Here is a 23,677-nt window from a genome sequence, read left to right on the forward strand (position 1 = left end):
GCAAGTCACACCCCCCGCTGTCCGTTCACTCCGCCAAGATGCTGCTCCAGGTGGTCGAGAGGATAAAGGCTCCCTTGTCTCTGTTCATGGTTTTTATGCCTCGCTTGCAGATCTCAATGGCCTCTCTGATCCAGCGCTGTTGTTTGTTCTCTTCGGTGCGGATGACCCTGCCCTTCTCCCGGTCCATGATGTGGTTTTCCCTTTTGCAGTGGTCAGTGATTGCTGATTTGTAATGTTCATGTTGTGCTTATTCTTTTACTGCTCTGATTTTTAATTTTTTTGACAGGTAAGTCACACCCTCATGGAACATCAGCTGATAAAGACGGGTCTCAAGACACCATCATGCGACACTCTGAAGAAGGCGAAAGACTCGCCGAAACATGTCAGGTAAAAAATTTACCTAAAACATAATTGTCTGCTTTTAATGAATCAGTCAAATATCAATAATAAGAAGACAAAATGAACCTAATACAAATAAATGAATGCTTAATAACTCCCCTGCACATGCTCCTAAAAATCCAAACCTTCACCTGTAAATAAAATGTCCCGACCTGAAGACATCTTAATGTTATTATTTTGTTATACACACAGCGCCGCCAAGTGGAATCAAAATTTTTTTTTTATTTTAATTTTCACGTACTGCACGGTGCCCTTTTGACGAATCCGACTGAAAATTAGTCAGAAAAGACTCAAGACAATGATCTTACTCTCTGCCGAGTTTGTGACGTTTTGGCAAAAGGCGTGGCTATTACGGTGCTGAAAAGTCCGATTGTACTTTGTGGCAACAAAAGCTCCGGCAACATGACTCAGATGATCCTATCTTCTCGAAGTTGTACACATTTGAGGATACTTCAGCCCTGAAGACATCTACCAACTTATTTTTCATCGTAGTAGTAGTGCCACCAACTGGTAAAAGCTAATACAAGTTATTTTCTTGGATGTTTTTCTCCGTGCAACTCAACAAGGTCGCCCTCATATATGCTCGGAGGACTGTTTCGGCCATGAGGATGTCACAATACGAAATTCATCCTTTTTCGTGAAAAGTTGTGGGAGTGGCATTGCACGGTTCGGCAATAAAACAACGCTGATTATGAGGTTCTAAATATGAACGACAACTCGTGAAACTTGACACACACATCAGGCAGAGCAAATTTATCAATATTTTATACGTTAGTTGTGCAGCTTTTTTGAAATGGCTAGCCATGGCCCTCGAGAAATGTTCAAAAAAGCAGCCCTGGTTGAGTGTTTCACCTCGCTTTTTGTAAATTTTATGGAGTACAGTGAACCCTCGGTTATCGCGGTTAATGGGGACCGAGACCACCCGCGAAAACTGAAAATCCGCGAAGTAGCGGCGCACCTTCAAAAATGCTTAAAAAAAATATACAATATATATAATAAATATATAAATATTTATATTTATATATATATATATATATATACGGGGAGAGAGAGAGAGAGAGAGAGTGAAATTCATGTTATAACAAAAAAACCAAATTATTATTAAAACTTATTATTTTTTTATTCCCCAGCCATTCTTTTTGTATTTATTTAATTACTCCGACTTTAACCTGATGGTACGCCGTCCGGTGTGCCCTGTGAAAAAAAGGTGGCATTCTTTATTTATTTATTCTTTCATAACGGACAGCCTCGCGCTCCGCTCGTGCCCGGGCGGAAGAGGTGCTCCAATTCGGCTTAACTGTGACACACGCCCGACCTCCGGAACTTCCATTCGGTTAAACTTAGGGGCCGCTTGGCACCGCCCGTGCCCGGGGAAGGTGCTCCTCTTCGGCTTACTGTGACGCGAGCATGCCCTCCTCCTCCGGAGCTTCCATTCAGTTAAACGTAGGGGCCGCTTGGAACCGCCCGTGCCCGGGGAAGGTGCTCCTCTTCGGCTTACTGTGACGCGAGCATGCCCTCCTCCTCCGGAGCTTCCATTCGGTTAAACTTAGGGGCCGCTTGGAACCGCCCGTGCCCGGGGAAGGTGCTCCTCTTCGGCTTACTGTGACGCGAGCATGCCCTCCTCCTCCGGAGCTTCCATTTGGTTAAACTTAGGGGCCGCTTGGCACCGCCCGTGCCCGGGGAAGTGTTAAAGAAATTTAAGTTTGTATGTTCATCTGTTAGTTTTGTTGTTTAGTTTGTCATCTTAGCAAGTTTCAAACTATAACTAATCTTACAGGCCCCCTTTGTTGCACATGCATTCGTATCTTTCTGGCCTCTAATTAAACTTTCGACAGCTACGGGTGCCAGGTACGGCCTCATCGCGAATGTGACTCCCCAACGCCAGAACCCTTTTCTGTAAACACCTCCCTTGGGGTGTTGATGACCTCTTTAACCCTTCGTAGATAATGTTGGGGCCCGAGGCCTCTTAAGGCTGTAACTTATGCATTTAGGGAGGTCCAACACAAGGCTTGGTATTTCTAAAGCAACAATATCGTCATGGCCATAAAATAAGTTCAACATGTTAAGCCTTGTGAAAATACACTACACAGGTCAAATGAAGTTCAGAGTGAACATGCTCCCTTTTGCTGTTAGAATAAGCAGAAGTATGAACAAAAGGTGTCTTGTAAGCTGAAACCGTTAGAATAGGCAGGAAGAGGGTGGGCAAGTGGGATGGAGTCAAATGTCAAGTTTTCCATTCTGTATGTATTGCATATTCAAATTGCTTATGCTGATGCAAATAAAAACCATGTGTGCAGTCGAACACGCTGGCTTCGCCTCGGAGTTCGAGGGCTGCCCCGCGCGGAAATGACAGACAATCTTGGCTGGTTGATTCATTTGTTCAGGCTTGTTTTGATAGAAACATCCTTAACATTACTTGGTCCTTCGAATGCCGGATGAAAACGTGTGATCTGCGGTGGACGATTGACGACGACTGAAAACGGCGCCATCGTGAAAAGTCCTCTCTTCCAGGAGGCCGGTCCTCGGCCATCCTCCACCGGAGAGAACACAGACTTCATCCATGAACCGCGAGTGTCTCGACCAGCGGAGAGATTGTCACAGGTCAGTGGTTGTATACAACAGATAGTAAAAAACTTTTTTGGGTTTTTGAAGGATAGTAGGGTTTCAGGGAGTTCCTTTACCCGAAGAGATAGTACATCTTAGCTTAGCTATTTTCTGGAAGAAATACAGATTTAACTTTGCTATTTTGGAAGACTTGTTGGAAGACTCGGACAGTACAGAATTAACTGTTGTTTATTCTGGAAGGCAGATTAAGGCATTCCTTGTCTGGTAGAGAGTACAAGTGTAGTTGATTATATCTGCTCGGATAGTACAGAATTAACTGTTGTTTTTTCTGGAAGACAGATTTAGGGGTCCTTATTTCTGGTAGAGTACAGATGTAATTATTACTATATTTGGAAGTGATAGTACAACGTTTGTTATTTATAGAAGACGAAAATAGTTTATCTATTTTCACAGACACAGAACTGATCAATCTGTGAGTGTGTATGTGTATTGTATGAATGTCCAACGTTTGAGAAATCTAAAACTGACCGAGGGTTGTGAGTAAAAACACCCAGGAATACCCGCTCCAAATTGGGAGTAGAAGCTTGGTATTCAACCCAAAGTCAGGCAATTTGAATTTTTCTCAACACTGAGGAACCATAACTAGACACCATAACAATTAAGACTGTCAGAAATGGCGGCAGAATTGATGAAGGAAGTTAACTGTCAACTTTCCGAATTTGAAATAAAGGAAAAATGTAGGTTAGTTGAAATTGAAAAATATTGATTAGCTTCTCGTTTGTAGCTGTTCAATGTTGAGAACTGTGTGTGTTGTTTTGTGGGCCCGTGTATATGTCTGAGTCTGACTATGTGTGTGTGTGAGAACAAAGAAGAGAAAGGGTGGGGGTTGAGTCAGTGAGCTGGAGTGTGTGCGATTGGGGATTACTAATACCACTTGGTATTTTATCCCATGTAATACAGTAGGATTATAAACAGCAGACTGTTGTGGATGTAATAGACAAGAAATCTCCACCTGAAAAAGTTGAAGTGAGAATTGCCACAACAGGAAAATTGAGTTGCTGTCCTACTGATGAGAAACCAGTTTTTAGAACACCCTAGGTGTTGACAAACTGGTCCAATTTTCTAAAATTGGGGTATTGGGTAGTATAGTAAAGTCCAGGGAAACTTTGCAGTGTAGAGATTGGAAGTTAATAAGAAAAGAAAAGGAATGTGTAAAGAAAGAAAAAGAATGTGTAGAAAAGGGAAAGGAACAATTAATGTTCCATAGAAAGGATTGATGAAGTCCAAATGATAGGGCAAGTGAGAAAGGTGTCATAGGCAGATTTGCAAGTGGAAAACTGTATAGAGTAACAGAATGAGAACCTATGTGGTTGAGGGATGTAAGACACTGAGTTGGTTGCATGAATTGAAAGAGAGAAGTAGGTGTTATGAAAGATGGAATGAAGGTTTTGAAAGTGAACATGAGGAATCTTTGCAAAAGCATAGGTGTTTCCTGATTTTGAATTTTAAGTGGTGTCAAACCTGAGGTGCGGGGGCAGAATTTGGTTCTCTAACTGAGAGGCAAGGTAGGTTGAGAAGGAAAAGCGTAAGTGAAATAGGATGAGCGGAAAGTTAAGAGGGAGTTGGAGATGACTGAGAGGTAAAGTAGGTTGGGCAGATGCCAGAAGGAAAGCGTAAGTGAATTGGAACGAGCGGAAAGTTTAGGGGGAAGGAGCTGTTGCCATTGGCTTGAGATTGCCTGCTCGTAAATTGGCAGGGAGGAGTGGCCAGTAAACTGGAGCCTTTGGTAGGGGGCGTAACCCCTGGCAGCTTGGTTGCCTGGGGACCGCGTGATTGGCGTATGAACAGTGAGGCCCCCCCCCCTCCCTTCTTTTTCTGCTGTGAGCGTCTAGGATAGGCTTGCACACGAGGGCGGCCAAGGAGAAGACGAGTAATTTACATAATGAATGAAGGGTTTGAGAACTTGTTTTAAGGAAGTGTACGATTGGGAAAATGAATGACTAGGCCGGGACCCCAGTGGGGCTTCGGACTGCGAGTTGATGTCCAAACCTCTGGATTCCCCCTCTGACAGTGACAACAGTGAGGACATTGAGGAAGATATTAAACATATGTTTGACCTCGAGAATTACTTAATGCGTCATCAAACTGAACCGATGAGATGCAGCTGTTAAAAAAGGAAGTCACATATTTAGGCCGCATTTTGACTGAAAAGGGGCGCATTTTTGGTGACAAGCAAAAAGAAGGCGTTGCCCGAGCCCTAAAACCAATAACAAAGAAGTAAATGATGTCCCTTATAGGTGTACGCAATTATTGCCAGGCATGGATTGCAAAGTACTTAGAAATCACACGACTATTGCTGGACATCATTTATGACAAGCCAATGACATTTGAGGAAAAAAAAAATGTTTGAACACTTGAGGTTGACAAGCTTTTGAACTTGTCAAGTGTGAACTCATTGATTAAGATGTATTAGCACTACCAAATTACTATGAGCCATTTGAGCAAACAGTGACTGCAAAAAATGGTTTCATGACCTTGTGTGGCTGCAGACGCGCAGGGCTCATGAAATCACTTGCATATTAGTCACAACAATTGGATCAAGCAGCCTTCACCCACCACATTCACATTGCACGGCGACCTAATTGTCACATTACACTGATAAGGTGCGCTCAGCCCAGCGTCACTTTTTCCCGCACCAGTAGAAGGCACACCACACGACTGTGGAAGCCGAGTCCAAATTACCACCAAACAGCGACCTGACCTCTTGGACACCTTTCTCCCGACTGGAGAGACAGTTTTTTGACGGCCGCAAAGGGGTGGGAATTTTTTTTTTAACAAAGCATTTTGTTTTGTAGTGTATTTTCACAAGGGCTAACATGTGCAACCCATTTTATGGCCATGACGAGATTGTTGCTTTTAGGAATACCAACTCTTGGGGTTGGAGCTCCCTAGTATTAAGTTACAGCTTTGAGTGGCAGCGGGCCCCAAACATCAGGTACGAAAGGTCAGGACTTTGAACAGAGGTCATCGGCGAGGTGTTTACAGAAGAGGGGTCTGGCGCCAAGAAGTCGCATCTGGAAATGGGATCTGTGCCTCGCACAGAGAGGCTGTTTGAAAAGTCAGCTAAGAGACAGCAGGATAAAATGCATATGCAATAAGGGAAAATTAGATATTCATGTCCTTTGTTTGCCTTCCCTATAAGAAGGGAAGGCGCGAGAGGGAGAGACCTTTTTTTCTTTTGGGAACTTCTGACATCAGCTGAGATCAATAAACTCTTTTTCCAACCACCGGTGTGTGTCAGAAGTTTTTTCCATCACCAAGCCAACCTTGCCTGGCGACCTGTCCGGAGGGGAGCTGAGCCAGACCCGCACATCAACAACGAAATTTACCACATTTTGGCGTCACGAACAGGATTCGTGCTCCAGCGAGGGCCTCCGGGTGCTGGGGTGCAGGCGTTCAACAGCCGGCCGGCTGAACTTGAGGTGAGATGCTTTTACTCACAATGGATGTTGGGCGCCTGTGTCTGAGCGGTCGGGGGTTCTGGGGCAGTTAAAGAGAGCTTGTGCGTGTGGGTCTGCTGGTTGGTTGGTCATGGAAAATGCTGTCCCTATGTCTTGGTTTTTGGAGTAGGAAAGGCCGTTGGAAGGATTAAGACATGAGAAAAGGTCAAAATAACCGCACTATGCAAGAACATTAGAAAAAGTATAAAAAAAAAACTGATGAAAGAAACTAAGTAAATGGAGCCTTAGTGAGGGGACACGAAGTAACCCACTATGCAATAACATTAGGAAAGTATAAAAAAAATGATGAAATAAACTAAGTAAATGGAGCCTTAGTGAGGGGACACGAAGTAACCCACTATGCAATAACATTAGGAAAGTATAAAAAAAATGATGAAATAAACTAAGTAAATGGAGCCTTAGTGAGGGGACACGAAGTAACCCACTATGCAATAACATTAGGAAAGTATAAAAAAAATGATGAAATAAACTAAGTAAATGGAGCCTTAGTGAGGGGACACGAAGTAACCCACTATGCAATAACATTAGGAAAGTATAAAAAAAAAAAAAAAAATGATGAAAGAAACTAAGTAAAGAGACTTGTGCGGGAGTGGTCAAAGAGATGAGAAACAAGAAGTGGATAGCTCCGAGACTGCTGTTGAAAAGCTAAGAAGCGAACTATGGATTATATAGTCGTGAAAGGCTTAGTTTGAGTACAGACCCTGGCCAGGGTGTAAATTTTTGCAGGAAATTATGAGCTGAAAAGACCACTAATGAGATAAGAAGAGAAGATATGAAATAGAAGAGATGATGAGATGAGAAGTTCGGACAGTTTGGCATGTGAGAAATCCGAACAGAAGTAGAGACGCGCGCTATCACGTATCGTTTGGGCAAGCGAGGCATGGAGCGCATTTGAGGCACGAGACGCACTTCAGTGTTGACGGCGCGGAGCCAGGAGCTGTCGTCGTGATCGATATGTTACGGATGTTCCTTGTCAAGCCGGTTCGATTCCGCTGTTTGAGACATATCCGGTGATCAAATGCGCTCTGGTCAAGGCCACGCAAAATCAAGAACCTGGCTGCGGTCCACGTTTGGCATAGGATGTACGCAGGGGTTTATGAAGTGATATGGGTACGTGGAAATTAGGCCTAATTAGGGGGTTTAATAATGGTATACCAGTATATGAATGATGTGTGCACACAATTGAAATGTTTGAAAGTCTGCAGAAGTAATGAGAACGATAGACAAGCGCTTCGAAAATTAATAGAGACATGTCGATAATAACATTAACTATAATGTGATAATATTGATATTAGGATGAAGAAAGTAGGGATGACAAAATGACTTCATATAGAAAATCCAAAACGCACACACGTCCGGGTGCTGCGCGTGCACGCGTGGCCGTTGGCTGACAACCGTAGAGGGTTGTGTACATGTGATCGCCGCGAGAGAAAGCCGTCAAAACGAGGAGCGCGTCGGGTCAATAACGAAATAGTTTGTGTCGTTGATGTATTCATGTTTGTGATCGTCCTTTTTGTGAACAACTGAGTGCTCTATGTTGCGGGCCCGTGTGTGTATGTTTGTCTATGTCCGTGTACGTCTGTCCGTATGTCCAAAAATGATGGAACGCCTCCGATTCCATCACACAGGAGGACGAGTGTTGTGATACCGAAAAATAGCCAGGAGGATAACAAGAAGTCGAATAGTCTGAAGTTATGTGGGCTGTAGGGCGAGTAGTGACAAACTGGTAAATAAAGTCTAAATTGTGATCAGTGTGATAGATATAGTGCGCTGGGATTATCCATAGCGATCAAAACAAAAGGGCTCTAAGAGTATGAGCAGCGGGAGGTTGAGAGGTATGTTTCATCCTGGGATCCTTGCCGGGGGGGGGCGAGTGCGCCTAATGTTTTACGCCCGCACCCTGAGCGCGCACTGGATGGCCGGGACACGATCGGAGTTCCTTGCGTGCCTGAGTGTCGTGCTTGCGGGAGACACAGTCGGCTGACGTGCTCGTTGTGGGGGTGGCCAACCTGCACCGAATCCGCGTCGGTCGACTCCCCCGTGAGCGGACACAATGGTCGCGCGGAGCGAGGGTCAGACTTGGGAGACGGGTGCATCGCTCATTTAGTATTGGGCGGGGCGAGCTTGCATCCCTTGCAAGGATTGCACTGGATGTAACTAGAAGATGATTGAGAGGCAAAGTAGGTTGAGTCGATGCAAGAAGGAAAGCGTGAGTGAATTTGAAAGAGCGGGAAGTTTAGGGGATAGAAGAGGTTAGTCGGCTTGAGATTGCCTGCCCGTAAATCGGCAGGAAGAAGGGCCGCTAAACTGGAGCCTTTGGTAGGGTGTGTAACCCCTGGCAACTTGGGTGCCCGGGGGCCGCGTGATTGGCGAATGAACAGCGAGGCGGTCCGTCCCCCCTTCTGTCTGCCGTGAGCGTATAGGATAGGCTTGCACACAAGGGCGTCCAGTAAGAAGACGAGCAATTTACATACTGAATGAGGGAATAATGAATAGTAGGGGCGAGTGTCTCGTGAAAAAAAAAAAAAAAAAAAACTCTAAGTGCTAGACTGTCTTGAACTCCCTTTAACTCTGAGCTTCCTTTTTGCATACAAATCCGAGACGGTGGTGACGTACACCATCCCCAAGAAGAAGAGAAGGCACCCGCTGATCCTTCAAACCCCCCACCCTCACCGCCACTGGGAAGGGCTTTGTGAATCACTCCACTGCGATAATCAAGGCCAGTGTGATTTTGTAAACAAACTCTTGCACCATATGTCCACACCTGCATGTATGATGATGACACATAATTAGGGTTGAGAATATTGACGTCAGACTGAACATTTAATTAATTAATTAATCAATTAAGGAAAAAAATGAAAATTGAAAAGAAATAAATAAATAAAATTAAATTATAATAATAATTAAACAAATAAGTAAATGAATAGATAAAGTAAAATAATTTTTGACGTGTTCGCGAGCTGCGTGCAAGGACGGGCGCAATGTGTGGGGCCGCGGGGTTTCCTTTGAGGTTGGCAAATTAGACGCTGGTACTTTATGCCGGTTGACTGTTTTACATAAGGCGACATTGCGGTGAAGGCAAGGTTCGGGTGAAAGGAGGACGTTGTCTCCCAATTAGAATCATATATTGAAAAAAAAAAAAAAAAAAAAAAAAATCTCAAGGGGTGGATCTGAACAGCCTAGAATTGTGAATTGAGGCTTAGAAAAAAAATAAATAAAAAAATAAAAAAAAATAAAAAAAAAAAAAATAAAAAAAAGGGGAGGATGGCGGATAAAAGCCCAATCCTTTCAACAGTAACCACCCCCATTGATGTGGTCTTAAGAAACAACCCTCTCATCAAGGGGGTTCCAAATATGTCAAAAAAATGGAACAAAAGATGGCCAGATATTGATAGACCATGGCCGGTGGAGGGGACTTTTAACCAGGAGGTGATTGATACCATCAGAGTACTTATAGCTACATACAAGGCAGAACAGAAAAAAGGAAAAAAAGGGGAGAAAAGAAAGGAAAAGAGAAAAAGGGAATTAGGAGTACTGGGAATATTTGACAAAGAGGGGAGGAAGCTGGAACAGGAAGCTAAAGACAAAAAAGACAAAATTGCAGAGGAAGTATTGAAGAATTTGGATGCAGCCAAGAATTTAATGGCTAAAGTTAAAACTCCTTTTTCACATAGGTCACCGGTTCAGAGTCCCCCACCGTATGAGGTGAAACCAAAATATGAAAATGTTTATCCTCAACTGCCTGTAATCAACCAAGAAGGTAGTTATCAAATAGAAAATGACGACGAAGATATCATCGAAACGGGGGAGGCTAAAACCACGATTGTTATGAACCCGAGACCACAGAGCAAGAAAAGCAAATCCCGAGTCGTTAAACGGAACGAGCAAAAGTCAACAAGGAGGAAGCCTATGTATGACAGTCAAAGTGACACAGAAGGGGCCGCGGGTGGATACGACCCTGCAATTAAAAGCATTCTGATTAAGGCAGAGAAAAAAGGATGCACACCACCAAAATCAAGGAAAACCAGGGACTCCAGCACTGAGGGGAGCGAAAGTGAAGACAGTGATGCGGAATGGAGGAATGGGACCCCTATCCCTACGATGCGGTCCACACCTATACGTGCTGAAAGCTGGAGGAAGACAGCTTTGAAGGACATCGAAAACAGAAAGAACAAATGCCTGGAGGAGTTGGAGTGGAGCACAGAACCAGAGGGACGGAGGGAACTGAAAGATCAGTTGCGAAACTTGGACATTACTGAAAATGAATTAATTAAAGGTGGGTCTAAATTGTCTCTTAGCCCACGAGATGGTGGAAGAGCCTCTATGGGAACAAGCAAGATTCTCCCAGTCGTGGTGCGAGGTCAACAGCTGGAATATAAGCCTTGGCAGAACTCCGATATGTCAGCCATCCTAGAGAAGTTGCCCCCCCTTCAAGATGGCGCATACCCGTGGATATCCAAGTTGGAAGAATGTATGATGGGCACGCAGTTTGCAGTAGGCGACATAAAGAAACTCTTGGCTAACGTTCAAGGGGTTCATGCAATGAAGGACATTTTAGAGAAGGCGGGGCTGAACCGCTATGCAACGACCTCGGCATACGACTCTGAACTGTTTACTGCAGTCCGAGGCCGGATGTGGGGAGCACTGAAAAGCACATATCCTACAAATGTAAATCCCGATAATATTACAATTGAGCCTCTGGGACAAGATGAAAACCCGCGCGCATATGTAGACAGGGCACATCAGACTTGGAGACTTATCACAGGAAACGACCCCGACACCACGCCAATGGAAAGATCTATCCTGAGAGCAAAGATTCAGGGAGGCTTACCTCTGCCTGTAAGAAGCAAATTGGCGGAGGTAGTGGGACTTGTAAATATGACGAAGACTGTGTATTGCGATCATATAGCCCACCAAGTGGACTTCATAAGAAAGAAGGAGCTGGCTCAAAAAGAGCAGGACCAGGAGGTTGTAAGAAAACTCAACCACTTCCAGCTCACGGAGGGTAAGAAAGAAAGAAAGCAAGCTGTTGTTTTGCAGGCCCAACCTCTACCAAGTCCACAGCAGCTGCCAACACCTCCAGGCCCACCACCTCAAACATTAACTAATGTCCCGCCTAATTCGTTTCCCGCACAAGCTTATGGACAAGGCCAAACTTGGGGAAGAACAGACAGAGAAACGAGAGGAAGGGGGGGAAACCACAGATTCAGGGCCCAAGTCCAACCGTGGGCCACAGCCTGTTTTGAATGTGGTGAACAGGGCCATATAGCTCGCAACTGTACTATGATGAGGGGAAATAATTCTAGGAGAGGATTTAGAGGAGGATACAAGGGACAATTCCGACCAATTCAGGGCCCCATGAACCCCTTAAGGGGGCCGGAGCCGGGGTTTTAGGGGTGCCCAGAGAATCCTAAGGGGGGATGTCAGCTGGTAGTGTCGGGCCCGGAACAAGAACCAACAATAACAGTGGAAGTGAATGATCAACCATTGACAGTTATGGTTGACAGTGGAGCTGCTTTCACTTGTGTCCGGCCCAAAGACGCTACACATCTCCCCATGTCCGGCATGTTTGTGAGGACAGTAGGGTTCGAGGGAGTAAAACAGCTGATTCCCGCCACAAGACCAGTCAAGCTCTGCTGTAAAGATCGAACTATTAGGCTGCCAATTCTGGTGGCTGAACATACTCCTGTCGCCCTTCTCGGAAGGGATGCACTCTGTAGACTGAACTGCACAATAAAGTGCACACCCGGTGGCTGCACTGTTGAGCTCTCGTGCGACGCGGGTAGACAAATGTTGATGAGTCCCGAAGACATCACGTCCACCGTCTTCTGGATCGGCGACCTCAGCCCAGTGTTACTCGAGCCATATACGAACTGGGAGAAGTTCATCTCAGCCAACATGCCGGGAGCACGACTACCCGATTATCCTTACCACTGCACGTTGCAATACTTCAAGGATGATGCGCTGGCACAAGCAGAAGAATGGCTGGGTCGACAGTCCGCTAAGATACCTTTGGCGACTACATGCATTGTTCTAGGACCACAGGGAGCAGCCATGAGGATACAGGGAGACGAATATCTCGACAAGGAATTCAAAATCAAGGACAGCACCCCGCACGTCACCTTGAGGATCGGAGATAACTATGAACAGAAACATATAGGAGAAATGATGCTGGAGGCAGAGGGCACGGCCTTTTCCCCCTTGAAAGAAAACAACTCTCTTTGGATAAGCGAAGATCGACGATTCTTGAAAATCTTGGTCTCCTCCCAAGGGCATGGACGCCCACAGGTAGTGCGGATGACACACGAGTCAATCTGTAGCATGACGACAGACTCATTGATGGAAGATATGATGCGACGAGTACCTGAATGTCTGTGGTCACGTCATAGCACTGATATCGGACTCGTGAAATCAGCGCAGCCTGTGAGAGCCGATCTCCGTCCTGGCTGTAAGCCTCCTTGGAAAACACAATACCCGCTGAAGGAGGAGGCGGTCCAAGGGATCGAGCCACAGATAAAAGGACTGCTGGAGGCCGGGGTTTTGAATATAACCCAGACCCCAGTGAGCAATACACCAATACTCCCTTTGAAAAAACATGATGGTTCCCATCGCCTGGTTCATGACCTTCGTGCAGTGAATGAAGTAGTGACAGACTACGTTGCCGACGTGCCAGACCCTCACACTCTGTTGGCCCAAGTGCCTCCTGAGGCGGCTTATTTCACGGTGTTGGACTTGTGTGGTGCTTTTTTCAGCATCCCGCTCAGCAGTGAATCCCAGGGACTGTTCGGTTTCACGTATCAGGGACAGTCCTATCAATATCAGAGACTGCCTATGGGATACAAACATAGCCCACACGTGTTCAATAAAGTCTTGAAAGACGACCTCGAAGGGCTGGGACAACTTTTGCAAAGCACGGTTATTCAATATGTGGATGATATTATTGTCTGTGCACCTGATGTCAATATTTGCCATAAAGATTCAATCAAATTGTTGCAACTCTTGGCCGAAAAGGGGCATAAGGTTTCTCAGAAAAAGTTACAGTATTGTCAAACTCAGGTTACCTATTTGGGTCAAAAAATCACACACGGCCACAGAAGCATTTCGGACGGCCATGTGGAGGCTATACGAAAAGCCCCAAAACCAAGAACAGTCCGAGAAATGTTGATGTTTTTGGGAATAGCAGGCTATTCATCAGCATGGGTCGAAGACTATGCCAAATTGGTGGGACCGTTAAGGGCCATGATTAAAAACTCAGGCAATGATAAGTTGCATGCAAATTTGAATTGGACAACGGATGGATTGGTAGCATTTGAAACAGTGAAACAAAAATTACAGGCGGCCCCTGCGTTAACATTGCCTGACTATTCCCAGAAGTTTGCCTTGTATGTTTCCACGTCGACCGGGGGTAGGTTTGCATGTGCAGTTCTTTGTCAGCCTACAGGCATGGGATCCGGGCCCCAACCTGTGGCCTATTATTCGACTGCCTACTCTGAGGTGGAGATGGGGCTGCCACCCTGTTACAGGGCGATGGTGGGCGTCTATCTGATGTATGAAAAAGCTTCATACATCACGATGGGCTATCCCGTGACGATTCTTACACATCATAGTCTTAGGACCCTCCTAAATCATGGAAAATACACCTTGACAGAGTCCAGGCTCCGAGACTACTACAGGCTATTGGAGCAGGAGGACGTCATTCTGGCAAGGTGTACCACTGTTAATCCAGCCGCTCTTTTGCCGACCTCAGAGGATGGGGAACCTCACGACTGCATACACGAGGCCGAAAGGTACTCTAGGTTGCGATCAGATTTGCAAGCGCTCCCATTGCAGGAAGCAGAGCTGGAATTGTGGACGGATGGCTCCTGTTACCGGAGTGGAGCGTCCTTGTATGCAGGGTACGCGGTGGTACAGTTACAGGGTTCGGATTTTGTGGTGATCAAGGCTGAAATGATACCACAGCCCGCCTCAGCTCAATTGGCTGAGCTGGTGGGGTTGACAGAAGCATGCTCGCTGGCAGAAGGGAAGAAGGTAACAATCTATACTGATTCGGCATACGCACATAGCGTGTGTCACCTGTTTGGGGCTGTATGGAGGAATCGCGGGTTCAAGAGAGCTGATGGCTCCTCCATCCAGCACCATGCACAAATAATGAAATTGTTGGAAGCTATGATGAAGCCTACCAAAATAGCGATTGCGAAGTGTGCCGCGCATAGATCAGATTCGTCAAAGGTCACACAAGGCAACAAGGTGGCCGACGAAGCAGCTCGAGCTGTGACAAAAGTAAATGGCGCAGACAAAGTTCTGTTGGTCACTCATGATATCGCCCTTGAGGAGAAGGTTACACTAAAAGATGTGATCTTGATACAGGAGGCGGCAAGACCCATGCATCAGCAATTGTGGTTAGAAAGGGGGGCGTGTCAAGACCCGACCGGCCTATGGAGAAATCACGAGGGGTTGATGGTGGCCCCTCCTGATTTGTTGGGCTTGTTGATTCAGGAGGCACATGGGATGGCCCATGTGTCTAGGGGGGAAGTGAAGCGAAAAATCACAAAAGAATATGGCTTTTGGGCTCCATATCTGCTCGAACAAATCGATCACATGATAGGGAGATGCGCCATATGCCTAAAAAATAATGTGAGGAGAGGGGTGCCAACCCCGCCGGGTTATGTTCCAACCCCGAATGGTCCTATGCGAGAACTAGTCGTGGATTTCGTCGACATGATAAAACCAGTCGAGGGAAAACGATACATGTTGGTTGTGGTCGACAGGTTTTCACGGTGGCCCGAAGCGTGCCCAACAAAACGGAAAGATGCTCAGTCTGTCGCCAAGTTTTTGTGTCGAGAAGTCATTAGCAGGTGGGGACTTCCGGATCGGATATCGTCAGACAATGGGAAAGAGTTCGTGGATAAAACAGTCAAAATCATTTTGCAAAAATTAGGGATTAAACAGCGGCTTGGAGCGGTGTATCACCCACAGAGCCAAGGCATTTGCGAAAAAATGAATGGCATTTTAAAAAATCGGATCGTCAAAATTTGCCAGCATACGGGTTTAAATTGGGTAGCAGCGCTTCCGCTTGCGCTGCTAGCATGCAGATCAAGTGAACTCCGCGATTTACATCTAACACCACATGAATTAGTAACAGGCAGACGCATGCCCTCCCCATGCTTGCGTACAAGTGGGAAAGCCCCAAGTCTGTCAGTGTTGGAGGACGAGATGAAAACGTATGTCAAACATTTGACGTCGATACATAGGAACATTTCCACATATGTTTTTAACAGGCAGAAGCAAGAAGAAGCTCAAGAAAGACTCGAGGCGAACAATAAGGACACAGTACACCCGGGAGACAAGGTGTTTGTGAAGGTGTTTCGGCGAAAGTGGTTCAACGAACGGCGACAGGGGCCGTTCGAAGTGGTCCGCTGTACAGGCACTGCAGTACAGGTAAAAGGATCACCAACCTGGTATCATCTGTCCCACTGTGTCAAAGCACCGAAAGATGAGACAACTCAAAGACAGGGTTGCGAGGATACAGCCCCAGGACACCCCAAAGGTGACGAACAGGCCCTGGAGCAGATACAAGAGAAAAATCGGGACAAAAATGACCATGTTAGGTCTGGCGATGAGCATGAGTTACTTGCTCATGGTAAAGCCAGTGATGTCGCAGCCAACGAAAGCGATGAAAGACGGTTCCGAGAGGTTGACTTCCGCTGCGCTCCCAGAACAAGTGAGAGCCGCTCGCCCGAACATAACCTCGTGGAACCAGGCAACAGCAGGGGAAACACCGGAACAGGACCAAGATATAGCAGACCAGTCCGACGCAAGGTTAAACCAAAACGTTACATTAGTTACGATTGAGGGGTCTTTGGGAAATTCCATCTTGCTGCCGTGCTATTGTAATCAAGATAAAAGAGTGTCATGTAACCTTCTAGCACAATGGGAAGATAATAATGGGACACTTCTCGATTTGGCTAAAATGACCCGGACTAACAATGTTTTGTGGTTTAGCACATACAGGCGGTTCGATGTTACGGGGGACTGTGCTTTGATGATACAAAAAATACGAGGGGAAAATTGGGGACAATATAAATGCTCCTGCTTTGAATATGATCTAGAAAAGGCTGTGAGTGGCCCAAATCGGGGAGCACCTAGCTACATGATGTACTTAGTATTATTAGCCGAGAGGAGGGCAAATCGTAACAAAAAGGAGCCACTGCCAGGATCCAGTCTCTTCCCTAACGGGAGAAGACCGGGTCCCAAGGTGTCTGATCCATCTGTTACCTATGTAACATTTTCGGATAATGAGACAATAGGGTTGTCTGCGCAACCTGAAATGTTAATGAAAAAATTGGAGTCGCTGGAACAACAGCGACTCCCTGCAACCGAAGTCGATTACTTTTCTGAATCCGACTGGTCACCTACGGAGGTGCGGAACAATTTGCGGGCCTTGTCGAGACGAGAAGCGAAATGGAAGGCATATGGGTTTGATTCCGTGGCATTACAAGGCCCCGACTTGTGGGCGAATCGAAACATGTGGTATCAACAACTGACACACTCAATTAGACAATCAAAGACTGTGAAGGGCCCCTGTGTAGTTAAGGTTCAGACGCCAAGCACATTGTTTTCTGTCTTTGAGTCCATCCCAGTCCCAGTGGCGAGCGGCTGTCAATATCGCCTGTTATTGTGGTTGGTGTACGAACAGTCTGAGAAATCTCCAGACGATGAAGAATCTTCTCGAGCCATATTTCGGCCGAGAGGCGAATGTGCTTGGTTGGGCGATCTCCCGTACTTAAACTTGCTTGATGAACATGAGGACATTCGTACGGCTGTCCCCGACGCAATGCAGGTGGCCCCTGTGCGGGTACACTACTGTTTTTGCTCTAATGTTACGCACGGAGGTAGAGGAGTGTTTATGGGAGTAGCTACCTGTGATATTTATTTTATGCAGTTCAAGGCGCAACCTGGGGGTGACAGACTTCGTAAATATCCAGTTACATTCAGATCATTTGACGGTCGTCAAAGCGAAACGGTGTTGGTGGCAAATCGGACAGTTCCTAGTAATAGAACCATAGGTAATTTTAGAGACATTTGGTGGGTCTGCGGTAACAAAGCATACTTGTTTTTACCTTACGGTTGGGTCGGATGTTGCTATTCAGCAACACTGAAGCTCCCGTATGAGGCGGTGACAATTAAAAAAGGGGTTCAACCCAATGCTCGTTCGGGTAGAGGGAAAAGAGAAATGGCACAATTCCATAAGTTAGCAGCATACCATTGGAGGATTAGCCTGGGCGAAAAATGGGGGATAGGTCTTCTTCCCTGGTATGGCGTCACCTTTCTGGCAGACCACATTGATAACATTACCTACACTCTCCAGGGATTTGCTAACGAGACTATACGGGGGTTTGAATATTTGTCAAGTACCCAAAAAAGCCATAGGCTGACGTTACTGAAACATGATATGGCACTTGACTATATTTTGGCTAGACAAGGGGGGTTATGCGTGACTTTGAATCTGACGGGAGATGCATGTTACACTCTAATCCCGGACACCTCCGATAACATTACGAGTGTTGTTGATGCTTTGCGGGTCATTAGGGATGCGTTCGGCCCCACCGAGGTGTCTGGCTGGTCTGCCAATAACTGGTTGCAGGATAAATTGGGACCTGTGGGCGCGATCGTGGCTCAGTTGGTGGCTGCGCTCATCGTGACACTGTGCGTGCTTTTCTGTTTTTGTACCGTGTTATTGACCTTCGCCAAGGCCATGATTTTAAAATGGGTGGGGGTTGTGCTGCCGGGGAACCAAACTCAGATGCCTGTAATGACTGTTAAGACTGATAATTACTCAGGGGATATGGAAGATGGTCATTTGGTCGATGTGTATCCTCGTGAAGAATACCCCTGCGTGTAATTCTTGGTTCTTTTTCCTTTGCATGTATTGTTATCTTAGATATGTTTTATCGATTTTTGTTTTATTTTGTTACTCCTACAGTGTCGCCCGACTGAGGCAGTCATGTCCTGAATATGGCTGCGAGGTTGGATGGGATCCATGGGGGGTCAAAGGGGATGTACGGTTAGTTTGTTGCGGTCGTAGCGTTAGCCTTATGCGTTCGGATATCATTGGCAGAATGGGTCCATTTATTTCAATCCGCGGTCGTACTTTGAACATGACCGTCTTTGTCGAGTGCGGTGTTCTTCACATGTGACGCGGATGAGTTGTGTCTATTGTCATTGCACTCTACTGGCAGATGTTTTTACTGTTACAGGACACTACGGAGCTGTTCTGGGGTTCCGCAAACGGTTATCGGGACTGTAAACGTTGCTGAAAGGACGATGAATATGGACTGCGGGCCCTGGGCAGTGGTGTCCTGTTGGCGCATTTCTCTATCAGTGCAATGAACTGCGCACACGCACACACACAACTACACACACAGGAGGGGCGGCACTGTAGAACATGTTTACTGTGTTTTGATATCAATTGTATTTGCTGCATTATTATTCTTTCACTTATACCTGTGGTGCTTCAGCATGTCATATGACGCCTATATACCCGTTTTCATGTTCATGGCCTTTGTATTTGTGGCAATCTGTAAACATTGTTTGTTGGTTAGTATGGGCCTCCCTCTTTTTCCCCACTCTCTACACGAGGGGGTTTTTTCCGACGGAGGCTCGGTGGTTCCCTCACACTTCCGTAAGGACTGCATCGAAATTTGCCTAATGTCAATGTCGGTTTGCTAAAAGAATTACCAGTCAAGGGGTAAATTTGATGCAATCGGGGCGGTTGATATGCGATCTCTTGAATTTCTGCGGTTATGTGTAGTCCTGTGGGAGGTGTTAGGGTGCCATCAGGGAGTGATTTGGCCTTATTAGATGTAGTTTTTCCTAGTCTAAAGTTAACCTTAAAGTAACATGCCTTGAGCATCATTTAGGATCTAGTCAAATAGGGTTTCAAATTGTAGAGATGGGATTGGCATAAAATATTGGAATGAGATTTTTGAATTCATGTTGATGTCGTTTTTGTTTTACCTTAATTAAGTGTCGAGGCAATCTGGGCTTGTCTCGAAGGGGGGATATGTAGTGTATTTTCACAAGGGCTAACATGTGCAACCCATTTTATGGCCATGACGAGATTGTTGCTTTTAGGAATACCAACTCTTGGGGTTGGAGCTCCCTAGTATTAAGTTACAGCTTTGAGTGGCAGCGGGCCCCAAACATCAGGTACGAAAGGTCAGGACTTTGAACAGAGGTCATCGGCGAGGTGTTTACAGAAGAGGGGTCTGGCGCCAAGAAGTCGCATCTGGAAATGGGATCTGTGCCTCGCACAGAGAGGCTGTTTGAAAAGTCAGCTAAGAGACAGCAGGATAAAATGCATATGCAATAAGGGAAAATTAGATATTCATGTCCTTTGTTTGCCTTCCCTATAAGAAGGGAAGGCGCGAGAGGGAGAGACCTTTTTTTCTTTTGGGAACTTCTGACATCAGCTGAGATCAATAAACTCTTTTTCCAACCACCGGTGTGTGTCAGAAGTTTTTTCCATCACCAAGCCAACCTTGCCTGGCGACCTGTCCGGAGGGGAGCTGAGCCAGACCCGCACATCAACAACGAAATTTACCACAGTTTCAAGGGATATTAAAATCTGTATGTGCAGGACAAGCAGCAGAAACTTCTGTGCTGATCCAGAATTGTAAGATGTTTTCTAAAAAAACATTTTACAATTTGGACTGACTGCCAAGATATATGTTTATGTGTTCTGTCGACATTGGGCAAACGGCGTTTTAAAAAATCACAAAAGATGAAAGAAAAGTTGTGCATAAAGCACGTCTAAATAAGTATTTGTAAATGCAAAATTTTCTGAACAGAAAATGAAACGATTACAATTGAATACTGCCTCGCTGACAATGCAGCAAGGGGTAATGCACACACACACACACACACACACACGCAGCAAATCAACTTGACAATTTGATCTCACGCCAGGGAAAAATACACCACTAATTGAATGCACACATTGGGAGAAAAAAGGTGCAAACATTGCTGAGGAGTAGAGGAGTAACATGAGTGACACATGTGTGTCAACAGGGGGAAGTATGATATGAAATTGTTCCCACATATAGACTTTTCAACAAAAAACTTTTTTTTAGACAAAGTGTTAGTTGTTTGGGTTGCAATATTGTTTGGTTATAATTAATGTGTTTTCAAAATGGATTACGTTGTTTCCAACAACACATGATGATGTTAAAACAGTTGGAAAAAGTGTTGTGTAATCGAATTATCCTGACATTTGGAATTTCAAGAGTGATTTAAAGTGAAAATGATGCATTTTGTGAATAATGTTTGTAACAAGTGGGACAGTTGTTGCAAAATTGACTCAAAGCGTCATTTTGCATACAGTCTGCAGGACTTGTGGAACGCACGAATGGAACTGACTTATCAAGACAAAGAAAAAAAAAAGAGACAATGGCCAGACTGTGTTTCAATCACAGCAATGAGGATAGTGCCAGCCGAAGGAAGGACACTATCCCCTTTTTATCCTATATGGCCTCACACATAGACTCTCAGGTTCATCAGAACCACCAGCGACTGGCACATCTGTCCCAGTCCACATGAAAGACATGTTTGACCACAATTACTGGCCAGTGTGTTTTGATCCACAGATAAACCACGTCCATGTGGGAGACCAACTCTTCCTCAAGGTGCTGAAACGACCTCGTTGGGACAGTGAACGCTGGGACGGCCCTCATCAGGTGATTGCAGTGACCCCGACGGCAGCAAAGGTCGAGGGGCGTGGCGGCTGGAACCATCAGTCGCAGTGCAAGCTTCTCCGGTCCCTGCTGAAGGCGCAAGTCCCTTGGAGAGGATCTCCACCACGTACACTCCAATGTACCAACAAAAGACCACAGTTGGAAAGAGGGTTTTCCGTGGCAAACACACCCCTCTCGGAAGGATGGAGCAAGCCGCCGAACAGCAACTGGGCACTGCCCTGTCGACCAGATGCATCATCTACTTCCTTGCAGGGCTGTGCCTGGTCAGCACACAACCTCGAGACCAGGACAACGTCAAACGCAGACGAGTTGCACAGGCGCAGACTGCTGACTACACGCACATCAAATAAAACCTGCAGCCTCTGAAAAAACGCTCAAGGTCACTGATTCATGTAACTTGCATCACAGAAAAGAGTTGCAGTTGTGAATGTTTGATGTTCCGGGTTTATTTTGTACATACATGTATTGGACCAAAAACTGCATTAGCTTTGCTTTATTATCTTTTAATTATTATTTTTTTGGGCTTCTCGTTCGGGGCATGGGTTTCTACCCTTTTCTCCAAGAATTTTTGAGTTTTTGGGTAGTTTTTCTCCCCCCTCAAGCGACAGCCTTTGATGATGAGATTTGAAACTTGATAAACAGGAGGGATATGTTAAAGAAATTTAAGTTTGTATGTTCATCTGTTAGTTTTGTTGTTTAGTTTGTCATCTTAGCAAGTTTCAAACTATAACTAATCTTACAGGCCCCCTTTGTTGCACATGCATTCGTATCTTTCTGGCCTCTAATTAAACTTTCGACAGCTACGGGTGCCAGGTACGGCCTCCTCGCGAATGTGACTCCCCAACGCCAGAACCCTTTTCTGTAAACACCTCCCTTGGGGTGTTGATGACCTCTTTAACCCTTCGTAGATAATGTTGGGGCCCGAGGCCTCTTAAGGCTGTAACTTCTGCATTTAGGGAGGTCCAACACAAGGCTTGGTATTTCTAAAGCAATAATATCGTCATGGCCATAAAATAAGTTCAACACGTTAAGCCTTGTGAAAATACACTACACAGGTCAAATGAAGTTCAGAGTGAACTTTTGCTGTTAGAATAAGCAGAAGTATGAACAAAAGGTGTCTTGTAAGCTGAAACCGTTAGAATAGGCAGGAAGAGGGTGGGCAAGTGGGATGGAGTCAAATGTCAAGTTTTCCATTCTGTATGTATTGCATATTCAAATTGCTTATGCTGATGCAAATAAAAACCATGTGTGCAGTCGAACACGCTGGCTTCGCCTCGGAGTTCGAGGGCTGCCCCGCGCGTAAATGACAGACAATCTTGGCTGGTTGATTCATTTGTTCAGGCTTGTTTTGATAGAAACATCCTTAACAGGAAGGTGCTCCTCTACGGCTTAACTGCCACGCACGCCGGCCGGAGCTCTGGTACGGTCCGAACCGCGCGAAACGTCGCCACCGATCGTGTCCGGGGGAACGTGCTCTTCTTCGTCCACTCTCCTCTTCGCCCACGCTCTTCTTCGGCGCACGCCGGCCGTCTAACCGCTCCAGCGCCCTGTCGTGCCGCTCGGCGAAACTACAATGCCCCCGAATATTTTTTAGACCCGCGAAGCACTGAACCCGCGAAAGGTGAACCGCGAAGTAGCGAGGGTTCACTGTATGTATAAGACCAAGACCTACAAAAAAGTCTCTTGGAGCAATGAGCTAGGTTTTACAGGAAGTCGGCCACTTTGAATTTACTTAAAAGGGGGCGGGTCACCACAATGGACTTTGTGTAGAAATTATTATTGGGGCCCGAGCAGCGACCGCGGCAAGGTCCCTATTGTTTTTGTAGAAATTATTATTAGGGCCCGAGCAGCGACCCCTACGAGGTCCCCATTGTTTTTGTGGAAATCATTATTATTTTTATTATTATTATTAGGGCCCGAGCAGTGGCCGCTGCGATGTCCCTATTGTTTTTCTAGAAATTGTTATTAGGGCCCGAGCTGCGACGGCGGCGAGGTCCCTATTGTTTTTGTAGAAATTATTATTAGGGCCCGAGCAGCGACCGCTACGAGGTCCCCATTAACCGCGATAACCGAGGGTTCACTGTATTACTCTTACTCGATCTTGGCGCCGCTTTTGACACTTGATCATAACATATTATTAAAACGCCTTGAAACTTGTGTTGGCATTTCAGGTTCAGCGCTTTCTTGGATTAATTCGTATCTGTCGGAGACGACGCACCGTGTAATTCATGGCAATGCGTCTTCTGATCTTTGTAAGATCACACGCGGAGTTCCGCAGGGATTGGTACTAGATGCTACCGCTTGGTGATATTATACGGAAATATCACATTAGTTTTCATTGTTATGCTGATGATACGCAATTATACATGCCGTTGGATATAACGAATCCGTGTGATTGCTATAAATTAGAGGCATGCCTTGCCGAAATTAAACTATGAA

At 45.7% G+C, this 23,677-nt stretch overlaps 1 pseudogene; it reads left to right on the forward strand.

The window, feature by feature from the left end:
* Positions 1–301: 301 nt before the first annotated feature.
* Positions 302–18,387, forward strand: LOC148344821 (uncharacterized; annotated as a pseudogene).
* The last annotated feature ends 5,290 nt before the right edge of the window (positions 18,388–23,677 follow it).

This window comes from Idiotropiscis lumnitzeri, chromosome 1, assembly GCF_059441095.1.
Source record: "Idiotropiscis lumnitzeri isolate Australia: NSW breed Sydney's pygmy pipehorse chromosome 1, RoL_Ilum_1.0, whole genome shotgun sequence".
In the NCBI taxonomy this organism is placed as follows: domain Eukaryota; kingdom Metazoa; phylum Chordata; class Actinopteri; order Syngnathiformes; family Syngnathidae; genus Idiotropiscis; species Idiotropiscis lumnitzeri.